The sequence below is a fragment of the Hemitrygon akajei genome, chromosome 7 (genome assembly GCF_048418815.1).
Source record: "Hemitrygon akajei chromosome 7, sHemAka1.3, whole genome shotgun sequence".
NCBI classification, from domain to species: domain Eukaryota; kingdom Metazoa; phylum Chordata; class Chondrichthyes; order Myliobatiformes; family Dasyatidae; genus Hemitrygon; species Hemitrygon akajei.
The window spans coordinates 168432907-168446469 of NC_133130.1; the positions used below are offsets into that span (position 1 = coordinate 168432907).

The following is a 13563-nucleotide window of genomic DNA, read 5'->3' on the forward strand; positions in this document are numbered from 1 at the left end:
TCCACAACCAGCTCTTTTGTTTCTGCAACATTGAGGGAGGGGTTGTTTTCTTGACACCACTGCATAGGGTGATGACTTCTCCTCTGTAGGCTGCCTCATCATTATTTGACATTTCAACCCTGGGAAAAAGATATTGTCCATCTACTCTACCTATGCCTCTCATATCTTATAAACCTCTATCAGAACACACCTTAGCCTCCGCCGCTCCAGAAAAAATAACCCAGGTTTGTCCAACCTCTTGCTCTAATGCTCTAATCCAGGCTGCACCCGCTCCACAAATTCGACATCCTTCCTACAATGAGGTGACCAGAAATGTATGCAATACTCCAGATGCAGTCTAACTACAGTTTTACTCCAGCAGATTGTTTTATTGCTCCACATTCCAGCATCTGCACTCTCTTGTGTCTTTGTGATACTGAAGAAGTCTGACCAGCCAGCATCCACCGTATTTATTTCTTTTAATCATCAATGTACATTCCCTACCTTGTGCACTCTCCACAAACTACATTTATCTCATGCTTCCTGGGAGTGAATACTTTTTGCTATGTTTATGCCCACCAAACCTGCCCATTGAAATCTTCCCACAGCATCAACCACATTCTTCATTATCAATCACACTTCCAGCTTCAGTTTCACTTGCAAACTTCTTAATTATGTCCTTACATGCAAGTCAGTATATCAGCACAAAAAGCTTAAAGGCCCCAGTCAGTATTCAGCTGCGTGGAACTGCATAGCACACATATCTCAGTAACTAAAACTCTCAACTTGTTTTCTGCCATTAAGGCATTTTCAACCTAACCTGCTACTTTTCCATGGATCCTCTGGACTTCTATTTTCCAGACTGATATAATACTTAGGCCTAATTCTGTATCAAATCAATAGGCTTCCTTTAAAACAATGCACACTCTCATGGGCTTATGTATGTTTCAACACTGATTTAGGCTGTTGCTTAGAACTTTTTCCAACTATTTACTCTTTATTGACATTCAAAAATCACCACTATTAGGTTAAATGGCCTGTGATTACTCAGTTTAAACAGGGGTTAAACTAACCACAAATCTCCTTTACAACAGGAATTCCCTACCTGGGGTCCACAGACACCTTGCTTAATGGTATTGGTCCATGGCATAAAAGGCATTGGGAACTCCTGCTTTAAAGCAATGGCACTACATGAGCCATCTTGCTCCATAGATGGCTGTGGAGACCACGTCATTGAGCATATTTAATCCATAGGTTGACAGTTTGATTAGTAACAGCATCAAAGATTATGGGAAGAAGGCAAGAGAATGGGGCTGAGGGGAATAATAAATCAACCATGATGGAATAGTGAAGCAGACTCATTGGGTCAAATATCCTAAATCTGCTCCGCTGTCATATGTTCTTATCTGGGGTTCCTTGACGTGAAACAGAAAGTCAGCATGCAATTAAAGCAAGTAATAGAGAAAATAACGGAACACTGGCTTTCATAGAAAATCTACAGCACAATACAGGTCCATCAGTCCACAATACTGTACTGAACAGGTACTTACTTTAGAAATTACCTAGGGTTACCCATAGCCCTCTATTTTTCTAAGCTTCCTGTACCTATCCAGGACTCTATCGTATCCACCTCCACCACTGTCGCCAGCCCATTCCATGCACTCAACACTCTGTGTAAAAAAAAAACACTTACCCCTGCTATCTCCTCTGTACCTGCTTCCAAGCACCTTAAAACTGTGCCCTCTCATGTTAGCCATTTCAGCCCTGGGAAAAAGCCTCTGACTATCCACATAATCAATGCCTCTCATCATCTTATACACCTCTAACAGGTCATCTCTCATCCTCCGTCACTCCAAGGAAAAGAGGCTGAGTTCACTCAACCTATTCTCATAAGGTATGCTTCCCAACATTTCATTGTGAGAAATACAGCATGGTGTACAAAATTAGGCCAGGTTTGCAACAAGATAACAGGGTGCTGGTAAGACATCACCTGGAGCAAGTGTAAGGTTGTTTCTTAGACTGGAGGCCAATGACTAGTGGTGCACATCAGGGGTCAGCTGTTTGTTTTCTCTTTCAATTATTTCAGTGAGAATGTACAAGGCATGGCTGGTAAGTTTGCATACGACATTAAAATAGGTGATGCCATAGACAGTGAAGAAGGTTATCAAGAACTACAGTGGGATCTTGAGTAAAATCTGGGTAAGTGGACCAAGGAAAGGCAAATGGAGTTTAATACTGACAAGTGTAAAATGTGGCATTTTGGAAAAGTCAAATTAATGCAGGAATTTCAGAATAAACTGTAAAGCCACAGGAAATGTTATAGAGCAGAGGGTAGCATCATAGGTAGAAAGGGTACTCAAGTTTTTGGCATGCTGACCTTCATCAATCTTGGCATTGAGTATAGAAGTGGGGAGGTTAAGATGGTTGTACAGGACGCACTAGATCACGCTGCTATAGGAAAGATGTTATTAAACCGAAAAGAGTGTAGAAAATATTTACAAGGACATTGCTAGGACTCATGAGATTGAATTTTAGGGAAGACGTCAGGCTTGGACTTGATTCCTTGCACTGTAACAGAGTGAGAGATGATCTCATAGAGGTGTAGAAAATCATGAGGGAGGGATGGAGTGAATGTCACAATCTTTTCCACAGAACGGGAGAATCTAGAACTATAGGACACAGGTTTAAGCTGAGGGGGTAAGATTTAATAGGAACATGAGGAGCAACTTTTTTTTTCAAATATATGTGGTATGCATATGGAATGAAACATAGAAACAAGAAATATAGAAAACCTACAGCACAATACAGGCCCTTCAGCCCACAAAGCTGTGCCAAACATGTACTTACCTTACAAATTACCTAGGGTTACCCATAGCCCTCTATTTTTCTAAGCTCCATGTACCTATCCAAGAGTCTCTTAAAAGACCCTATCACATCTGCCTACACCACTGTCGCTGACAGCCCATTCCACACACTCACCACTCTCTGTGTAAAAAACTTACTCCTGCATCTCCTCTGGACCTACCTCCAAGCAGCTTTAAACTGTGCCCTCTCGTGCTAGCCACTTCAGCCCTGGGAAAAAGCCTCTGACTATCCACACAATCAATGCCTCTCATCATCATCAAGAGATTAATTTCCTGAATCTTTAAGATGGTTCCACCTTTTTAAAGTCAGAAGTGTAAAGAAATGTTCTCCAGTTGCCTGCATGAGTGATACAAGTTCACTCAACCTATTCTCATAAGGCATGCTCCCCAATCCAGGCAACATCCTTGTAACCTCTGCACCCTTTCTATGGTTCCCACATCCTTCCTGTAACGAGGCAACCAAAATTGAGCATTGTACTCCAAGTGGGATCTGACCAGGGTCCTATATAGCTGCAACATTACCTCTAGGTTCTTAAACTCAATCCCACGACTGATGAAGGCCAATGCACCATATGCTTTCTTAACCACAAAGTCAACCTGCACAGCAGCTTTGAGCGTCCGATGGACTCAGACCCCAAGATCCCTCTGATCCTCCACACTGCCAAGAGTCTTACCATTAATACTATATTCTGCCATCATAGTTGACCAACCGAAATGAACCATCTCACACTTACCTGGGTTGAACTCCATCTGCCACTTCTCAGCCCAGTTTTGCATTCTATCAATGTCCCATTGTAACCTTTGACAGCCCTCCACAATATCCACAACACCCCCAACCTTTGTGTCATCAGCTGCCAAAGGAAATACTGAGGCAGGTACAATAACAACTTTTGACAATATGCGCATAGAAGGAATTGCACTAAGTATAGACAAATGGGCATTTGGTTAGCAATGATAAGTTAGGCCAATAGGGCCTGTGCAGTATGACTCTATGACCTTGGTCCTTCTATTTACATCAGGGGTCCCCAACCTTTTTTGCACTGCAGACCGGTTTAATATTCACAATATTCTTGCGGACCGGACGACCAGTGGAGGGGTTAATCATGACCGGAATATAGGTGATAAGTCAACTAAGTCACTTATAAGTGGCTAATAACACGCAATTTCGTTTCTAAAAGGGTTCATCTAACGAATTTAATATTATACACACAGCGCATATTTTCCCCGTATGAACATATAAAATCATTGCAACACACCAATATCGCTGAATCAGTGGGAGCCCTGGGGTTGTTTCCCTGCAACAAGACGGTCCCATCGAGGGGTGATGGGAGACAGCGATACTCGAAGGGGGTTCCTTATGTCCAGTCTATTCCACAATTTAGTTTTCGTTGCATTCGTTGCAGAAAAGCCCACTTCGCAGAGATATGATGTTGGAAATGGAAGCAATGTTTTCAGTGCTTTCATGGCTATCTCAGGATATTCAGCCTTGACTTTGATCCAGAATGCCGGCAGAGATGTTACGTCAAACATACTTTTCAGCCCACCGTCATTTGCAAGCTCGAGGAGTTGATCTTCTTCCCGTGCTGACATGGGTGACACGTGGATAATGACCTTGCGTGCATTCAAGTTCAACAGTGGGTGTGACAGGGATTGAGGAAAGGTGCAGCTGATTCATATGTTTCATATCGCCAAATCATATCGTTTCCTCGCAGCCCGGTAGCACATGCTGTGCGGTCCGGTACTGGTCTGCAGCCTAGTGGTTGGGGACCACTGATTTACATTAATGGCTGTACAGAGAAGCTTAGCACAAGGACTGACAGGATAAATAAAATTCTGGAGGAGAGGATCAGAGTACATGGAAGTTGAGAGGTTGTTTTCCCCTCACAGAGGTGTCCAGAAATAGGGGAATAGGATGAAGAGTTTGTGATTTGAGTAAGAGATGGAGAAGAATTTCTGCTCCCAGAGTGAAATTATGGAATTCACTACATCAGAGAGCTTGGAGATAGATTCATTAAATGTTTGTCAATCACCAACCTGAATATATTCAATCCACAAAGAGAAAAGGGGAAGCAATGTTGCCAGCAAGATTGGATCAGTCATGATCATATTGTATGGCAGAGCAGCTTTGAGGGGTCAGTTGGCCTACTTCTGCTCCTGTTTCTTATGTGCTTCAACATTCAAAAACAAGAGCAATGATTTAGTTGTGGGGTCTATGTGTAATATTTATAAGTTTATTAATAAAGCAAAGCTGGATGATAGTGTGGGAAACAAGGAGGAAGCAGAGAGGCTTCAAGGGTATATAAACAGGGCAAGAACTAACAGATGGAGTTTAAGAGATGACGTGGGATTTGATTAAAACATAAGACATCTTCAAGGAGCAGCATCTCAGAAAGACAGTGTCCATTATTAAGGACCTCCATCACCCAGGGCATGACCTTTTCTCACTGTTACCATCAAGCAGGAGGTACAGAAGCCTGAAGGCACACACTCAGCGATTTAGGAACAGCTTCTTCCCCTCTGCCATCCAATTCCTCAATGAGCATTGAACCCTTTTTTAAATATATAGTATTTCTGTTTTTTGCACGATTTTTAATCTATTCAATATACATATGCTGTATAAAGTATACCTAATAAGATTTGTTTATTCATTATTGTTATTATTTTCTTCTATTTTATGTATTGCATTGAATTGTTGCTGCTAAGTTAACAAATTTCCCGTCACATGCCAGTGATAATAAACCTGATTCTGATTCTGATATCCTGAAGGGGCTTCAAAGGATATTTCCTCATCTGTGAAAATCTTGAACTATCGGTTTTTGCTTAAGAATAAAAAAAAGGATCACAAATTTAAGACGGTTGAAGTAAAATGTTTTCTTTCAGAGAAGCATGAGACTGAAACTGTCTTTCACAAAGTGTAATGCAAGCATTGTCTTTGAATATTTTTAAGGCAGGGGTGCTAAGATTCTAAAAAAAGCAAAGGAGTGAAATGTTACTGCAGGTAGGTTACAATCAGAACAGGCTCAAGTAGCCAAATGACTTCCATGTATATAATATGAAAAAACATGAGGCCTTCTAAGTAGAAAACTAACATGGTAGAGGGTTAAAATTTTCTCAACACGATAGAGAAGTGAACTATGGATTGTCTTAAAAGATTTGGAGATAAAGTTCATAAGATGCAAGGGCAGAATTATGCCATTTAGCCCATCGAGTCTACTCTCAACATTCTATCATGGCTGATTTAATTTCCCTCATGCTCCTGCCTTCTCCCCATAACCTTTGTCGTCTGGACAAATCAAGAACCTAACAACCTCTGCTTTAAATACACCTAATGACTTGGCCTCCACACCCATCTGTGCAATGAATTCCACAGAATCAGCAGTCTTTGGCTAAAGAAATTCCTCATTTTATGGAGGTAGCCATAAAAAGGATGGTTACTTGTTTGTGAAGATTCCTGAGAACAAAATAAAAGCAAAGAATGAGTGCAACTTAATTAATCAGATGTTTCTTAATCAGGAATCACTTTAAGAAGCCATCAGTATCAATTAAGACTTTGTCTTAATTAAGAAATCAGATCAGCAAGAGATGAGAAACAATATCTAAATGTAACATTCTCTCAGTTTCATTAAGCAACCGTAATTCTTTTGGGTGGTTAACTCCCAATACTGAGACAAGGTCTCAGAAGACTAATAAATTGGAAACAACAATACAATGGCCAACTGGTTGAGGTGAGATAAAAAAATAATAGGTCTACTCTAAGAAATTTCCAAAGGCACTTAGGACCTCAGCAGCAGATGATCATTGTGGTAATATAATGTAACAGAAATTTAGTCTGCAGCAGAGAAATACCCAGGTGACGAGACAGGTCCCAAATGGAGCAATCAATTCCATACTTCTCTCTGCTTGACTGTTGCAGTACCAATAACTAGATTGTTACAGAAAAGGCAAAATGGAAACAGACATATTTTAACAACCTATATTCCAGCTGAAATGAGACAAAGGTTGATAAAATGGATCTTAATCTGAATTGTACTATCAACGTGTTGCTGTAGCACAAGAAAATAAGTAATAGGAGGGTCTTGAAAACAATTTAGGTCCTTACTGAACACTGGAACATCAAGAACACCTGGAATTCCAGAGAAACCTTGGGATCAACACTAACAAGCAGAGACATGGACTTTGAGAACAAAGAAGCCACAAGGCTGAACAAGACCCATGACCACTTGTCTTGATGGATAGTGTACAGTGCAGGCTGTATGTGTTTGTAGTTTATTTTTTGCAATGAAGAAGTTAAATAAAGCAAAATATACCACTCACCAGTGATGTGCAACTCTTAACACCTCAAGTGAACACATGCAAGAAAAAAGATCAAAATATTTCTGTTTAATAATGCAAGCAAGGAATATGAAATAGTGCAAGGAAGTGGTGCTGAGGTAAAAGATCTGATATCTCCTATCAGCACCAAAAGAGGCTACTCCCTCACTGCAGTCTATTGCTTTACAGAGATATGACTGAATGATTCCATCCCGGACAATACTGTAGAGCTATCCTAGGTTTTCAGGTACACAGAGTCAATCAGAATCCCAAGATATGCGATATGGCTAAGGGCAGCAGTGTGTGCTCCTTTATTAATCAAGGTTGGAACAGCATCCTCTCACAATACACAAAAACTACAGCAAACTGTCAGGTCAGCAGAAAAGGTCATTGGCTGCAGTCTAACATCCCTGCAGGACTTGTATGCTTCAAGGACAAAGAATCAGGCAGGAAAGATACTACTCACCCAGAAAAACTGCCTTTTCCTAAAGTTCCCTTCTGGAAACCACTATAGAACTATCAAACAAAAAGGTTCACACCATCTTAAAAGTTCCTTCCCCCAGGCAGTTAATCTGATCAACCATTCTAATTAGCTCCCTCATAGCCCCCCCCCTTATCTATTACCCTCATCACAGTAAACACTTCAAAACACTCCTTATAATAAACAAGAAATTCTGCAGATGCTGAAAATTGAAAGCAACACACAGAAAATGCTGGAGGAATTCAGCATGTCAGAAGCATCTATTATTCATTTCCATAGATGAGTTCCTCCAGCATTTTGTGTATGTCACTTTTTATAATGCTGTTTACATTGTAAATATATGCTGGTATTTCTGTATATATGCAATTTTTTGTTTCATATCTGTACTTTAACCTCTAACTTTATTTTTTATATAATTCTTTATTTGTTATCATTGTTGAATATTGTTTTTTGTTGTATGTCATATCCTGATCAACACACCACAGCAAATACCTAAAAATGGTGAATCAAGTTGATCCTTGATCCTTAATGAATGACAGAATATGCTTGATCAGCTGAATAGCCTATTTTTGCTCATATTTCTTAGTTGTTCTTACAAGATCCACAATGAGACTCTGGTCAATGTGGATCACTACCCAGACCTTGAAAGCACTACTTATGAATGCAAACATGGAGGATGAAATCCACCATCCTCTCCAATGAACCATCAAAGCCTTCAACAACCAAAGACTGAAATTCATATCCAGTCTCATGGCTTCTCAAGCAGCAGTGACCCATCATGACCTTCTGCACAGCAAATGAACTTGTGCAGTTTATAGTGAGCATGTTAAAGCACTGAAGTAAAAATGACAGAGCCTCCGCAAAATCTTTCAAACCCTCTGGCAGGGATAAGTGAACCAATATCAGCATCTTCACCCAGGTCAAAATCCTGAGCATTAAGGAGATGATTATATTTAAAGAGCTTCAATGGCCAGGTGGTGGAAGAAGATACACACAGTTGGAAGGTCAACTCTAGCAACAACTGTTACAGATGATTTCTGCCTTACACTAATCTGAAAATGTATTATGTTTATACTATCCTGCTTTATTAATAAATAAACTATTTTAGTAAGCATTTCCTGCAAAGATCAAAATCCTTAAAATCAAAAAGAACTACAGTAGATTTCGGTTAATCGAGGTAGCTGCTTATTTGGGATATTTCTTAAATGAAAATAAAAGAGAAAATAGCAGATTCTCTTCGTTTATTTGCTTAATTGGGACTGGAGTCTGTTGCCAAACAGTTTCTAACTAGTGTCAGTTTCATGTACCTGTGGTGTTTAGACACCACACCATGCTTAGAGTGAACAGTTTTTAAATATCGCCAGTTATTCTTCTACTCTACTCCTCCTCTAATCCCTTTACACCCATGTTTGTGGTGCCACACACAGCTCCAACCTACTGATCAAATTTGCAGATGACTTGACATTGTTCGGCCTTACTTATAGCGGTAATGAGACAGCCTACAGAGGAGAGGTTAAAACCCTGACACAGTGGTGCCAAGATAACAACCTCTCCCTCAATGCCCAAAATTCAAAAGAGCTGATTGTGGATTACAGGAGGAATGGAGACAGGCTCACCTCAATCAACATCCATGGGACTGTAGTTGTGAGGGTGAGTAGTTTCAAATTCTTCGGTATACATATCAGCAAAGATCTCACCTGGACTGTACACACCGGCTTTGTGGCAAAAAACAAAGCACAACAGCTTCTCTTCCACCACAGGTGACTCAAGAAGTTCAGCATGAGCCCCCAAATCCTCAAGATCTTCTACAGGGACACCATGGAGAGCATCCTGACTGGCTGTATCACTGCCTGGTACGGGACTAGCACCATCTTTGATCGCTGAGCACTGCAGAGAGTGCTACAGACAGTCCAGTGCATCTGTGGATGTGAACTTCCCTCCATTGAGGACACTTACAGCAGCAGGTGTGTAAAGAAGGCTTGGAAGATCATTGGGGACTTCAGTCACCCCAACCATAAACAGTTTCAGCTGCTTCCGTCTGGCAAATAGTACTGCAGCATTAAAGCCAGGACCAACAATCTACAGGACAGCTTCTTTCTACAAGCCATTAGATTTTTAAATTCATGTCTGTACATTGCAGCAGAGTCATAATACAAAGATTTTTACTCCCTCATTCTGTGGGATTGATGCAAGATTTAAATAAATTCAATTCAATGAGTTTGAGTTCAAAAAGCAATGAATTTTGTCTGATTACGGATGAGAAATAAGCAGTAAGACAATTCAGAACTGTTTTTCTCACTGTGATTTTAAACATTCAGACTTGGGAGATGCCAGAAACAGCTGGCAGTGAAAATAAACGATTTCACTACTTCAACAAGTTAGGACCTACAAAGAATTTGAAGGTATTGACAATCATCTTGAATGTTACAATGAAAATAAAAATTTGAAGGATGCAATTGTCAAAACCATTGTATGAAGACAGTCCATTATCTGCATTAGGTGTCTGCACTGATTTTGTTCATTTACAGTCAATCAAAAGAACGTAACAGCATACTCTGGATGAATTCCTCTGTTGATAATTATTAGGAACTAATACACAGTTTTATAGTACTGTAGAAGTATTAGCAGTGTTCTAATTTGTTCTGTATTTTAGTTAAATACATAATTTGTTACTCAGTTAAATTGTAATTTGTCTTTTTTACCACTTAATTGGGCCAAAATATATCGGTGCCAATGTGTCCCAATTAACTGGAATCCTCTGTACATATTAAATCTGCAGCTTACATACATTATCCATAAAAAGTATGAAAACTAGTAGACACAAATCTGATATAAAAAAGGTAAAAGGAGATATGTTGTCTGCTGAAGACTAGATCTGTGGCATTCAAATCTGGCAACCCAGGCCTGTACCAGAAAATCAGGTATGATTTGCGGAGGGCTATTTCAAGGGCAAAGGGACAATTTCAAACGAGGTTGGAGGCAATATCAGGTGTACTGCAACTCTGGCAGGGACTGCAAGACACTACTTCCTACAAAGCGAAACCCAAAAGTATGAATAGCAGCGATGCTTCATTACCAGATGAACTCAACCCCTTCTATGCACGCTTTGAAAGGGAGAACACAACTACAGCTATGAAGATCCCTGCTATACCTGATGACCCTGTGATCTCTGTCTCAGAGGCTGATGTTAGACTATTTTTAAAGAGAGTGAACCCTTGCAAGGCAGAAGGTCCTGATGGTGTACCTGGTATGGCTCTGAAAACCTGAGCCAACCAACTAGAGGGAGTATTCAAGGACATTTTCAACCTCGCACTGCTACGGGCAGAAGTTCCCACTTGCTTTAAAAAGGTAACAATTATACCAGTGCCAAAGAAGAATAATGTGGGCTGCCTTAACAGCTATTGCCCGGTAGCACTCACATCGACTGTGATGAAATGCTTTGAGACGTTGGTTATGACTAAACTGAACTCCTGCCTCAGCAAGGACCTAGACCCATTGCAATTTGCCTATCGTCACAATAGGCCAACAGTAGACACAGTCTCCATGGTTCTTCACATGGTTTTAGACCACCTAGACAGCACAAAAACCTATGACAGGATGCTTATCATCGACTATAGCTCAGCATTTAATACCATCATTTCCTCAATCCTGATTGAGAGGTTGCAGAACCTTGGCCTCTGTACCTCCGTCTGTAATTTGATCCTCAACTTTCTAACCAGAAGACCACAATTTGTGCGAATTGGAGATAACATATCCTCCTCGCTGACGATCAACAATGGCGCACCTCAGGGGTGTGTGCTTAGCCCACTGCTCTACTCTCTGTATACACATGACTGTGTAGCTAGGCATGGCTCAAATACCATCTACAAATTTGCTTACAATACAATCATTCTTGGTAGAATCTCAGGTGGTGACGAGAGGGCGTACAGGAGTGAGATATGCTAACTAGTGGAAAGGTGCCACAGCAACAACCTGGCACTCAATGTCAGTAAGACGAAAGAGCTGATTGTGGAATTCAGGAAGGGTAAGACAAAGGAACACATACCAATCCTCAAAGAGGGATCAGAAGTGGAGAGAATGAGCAGCTTCAAGTTCCTGGGTGTCAAGATCTCTGAGGATCTAACCTGGACCCAACATACTGATGTACTACATAAAGAAGGCAAGACAGCGGCTATACTTTATTAGGAGTTTGAAGCGATTTGGCACGTCAACAAATATGCTCAAAAACTTCTGTAGTTGTATCGTGGAGAGCATTCTGACAGGCTGCATCACTGTCTGGTATGGAGGGGACTACTGCTGCAGAAAGTTGTAAATCTAGTCAGCTCCATCTTGGGTACTAGCCTACAAAGTACCCAGGTCATCTTTAGGAAACAGTGTCTCAAAAAGGCAGCATCCATTATTAAGGACCTCCGGCACCCAGGGCATGCCCTTTTCTCACTGTTACCATCGGGTAGGAGGTACTGAAGCCTGAAGGCACACACTCAGCGATTCAGGAGCAGCTTCTTCCCCTCTGCCATCCGATTCCTAAATGGACTTTGAAGCTTTGGACACTACCTCACATTTTAATATACAGTATTTCTGTTTTTGCACATTTTTAAATAATCTATTCATTACATGTAATTGATTTACTTGTTTATGTTTTTTTCTCTCTCTCTGCTATATTATGTATTACATTGAACTGCTGCTGCTAAGTTAACAAATTTCACGTCACATGCCGGTGATAATAAACCGGATTCTGATATTCACTGCTCTACAGACTCAATTTACCTTGAAGAACTTTGGAAACTCTTCTGTAAATTCTAAGGCTCAACGGCTACCAAACATCGCCTTTCTGTGCAAGGCCTGAATCTATTTAACATCAGATGCACAGAACAATAACTTACAAGGAAACTACAGTGAAGATGATAAATTAGTAGTCCAATGTTCTTCAGAAGTACTGCATTACAGAAAATCCAAAGCCAAGAGAGCTGAAGCAGTTGAAAGTGCACAATTACAAAATAACAAATGCTATCCTTTATGTTGAAGTGGGCACACAGCCATCATTTATGCTCAACTTACTGTGACAACCAGCAGTGTTCACTCATCTTAGATATATATAGCATGACAATGAATTAGCTCAAAAACTCTACAATCATACACACACCTGAATTAGGAGCAGAAATCGGCTGATCGGCCCCTCAAGCTTGCCCAGAATTTATTAAGATCATAGTTGATCCGATTGTAATCAAATTCGCATCTATCCATGGTAACCTTTCAACCCCTTGCTTATCAAGAATCTATCTCCCTCAGCCTTAAAAATATTCAAAAACTCTACAGCAAGAGTTCCATTGTAACAATAATAGAAGACATTATGCCTCATTTCCAGTTCTCCTTGTAAACTTTCATAAATAAGGTGTACACAATACTCCACATATGGTCCCACAACAATAAATTCACTATCTTTATATTCAATTCTCCTGGAAATAAACAATAACATTCTGTAGTTATCTTAATCCTGTACTGTTCCTGTATATTATTAGCCTTTTTCGAATCATACACAAAACCCAGCTCCCTCTGCAATTTCTCACTATTTAGATTACCTGCTTTTTAAATTTCTTTCTGAGGACCTAAAGAAGGTCCTCAGTCATAAATGCAGTCATAAAGAAGGCAAGACAGCGGCGATACTTCATTTGGAGTTTGAAGAGATTTGGTATGTCAACTAATACACTCAAAAGCCTCTATAGATGTACCGTGGAGAGCATTCTGACAGGCTGCATAACTGTCTGGTATGGGGGAGGGGGGGGGGGGGCTACTGTACAGGACCTCAAGATGCTGCAGAGGGTTGCAAATTTAGTCAGCTCCATCTTGGGGACTAGTGTACAAAGTACCCAGGACATCTTCAAGGAGCGGTGTCTCAGAAAGGCAGTGTCCATTATTAAGGACCTCCAG

General features: G+C 40.5%; 1 protein-coding gene across 4 annotated transcripts in view; it reads right to left on the reverse strand.

The window, feature by feature from the left end:
• The window catches only part of strbp (spermatid perinuclear RNA binding protein), a 227999-nt gene that overhangs the window by 135812 nt on the left and 78624 nt on the right, over positions 1–13563 (reverse strand). The window lies entirely within an intron of this gene.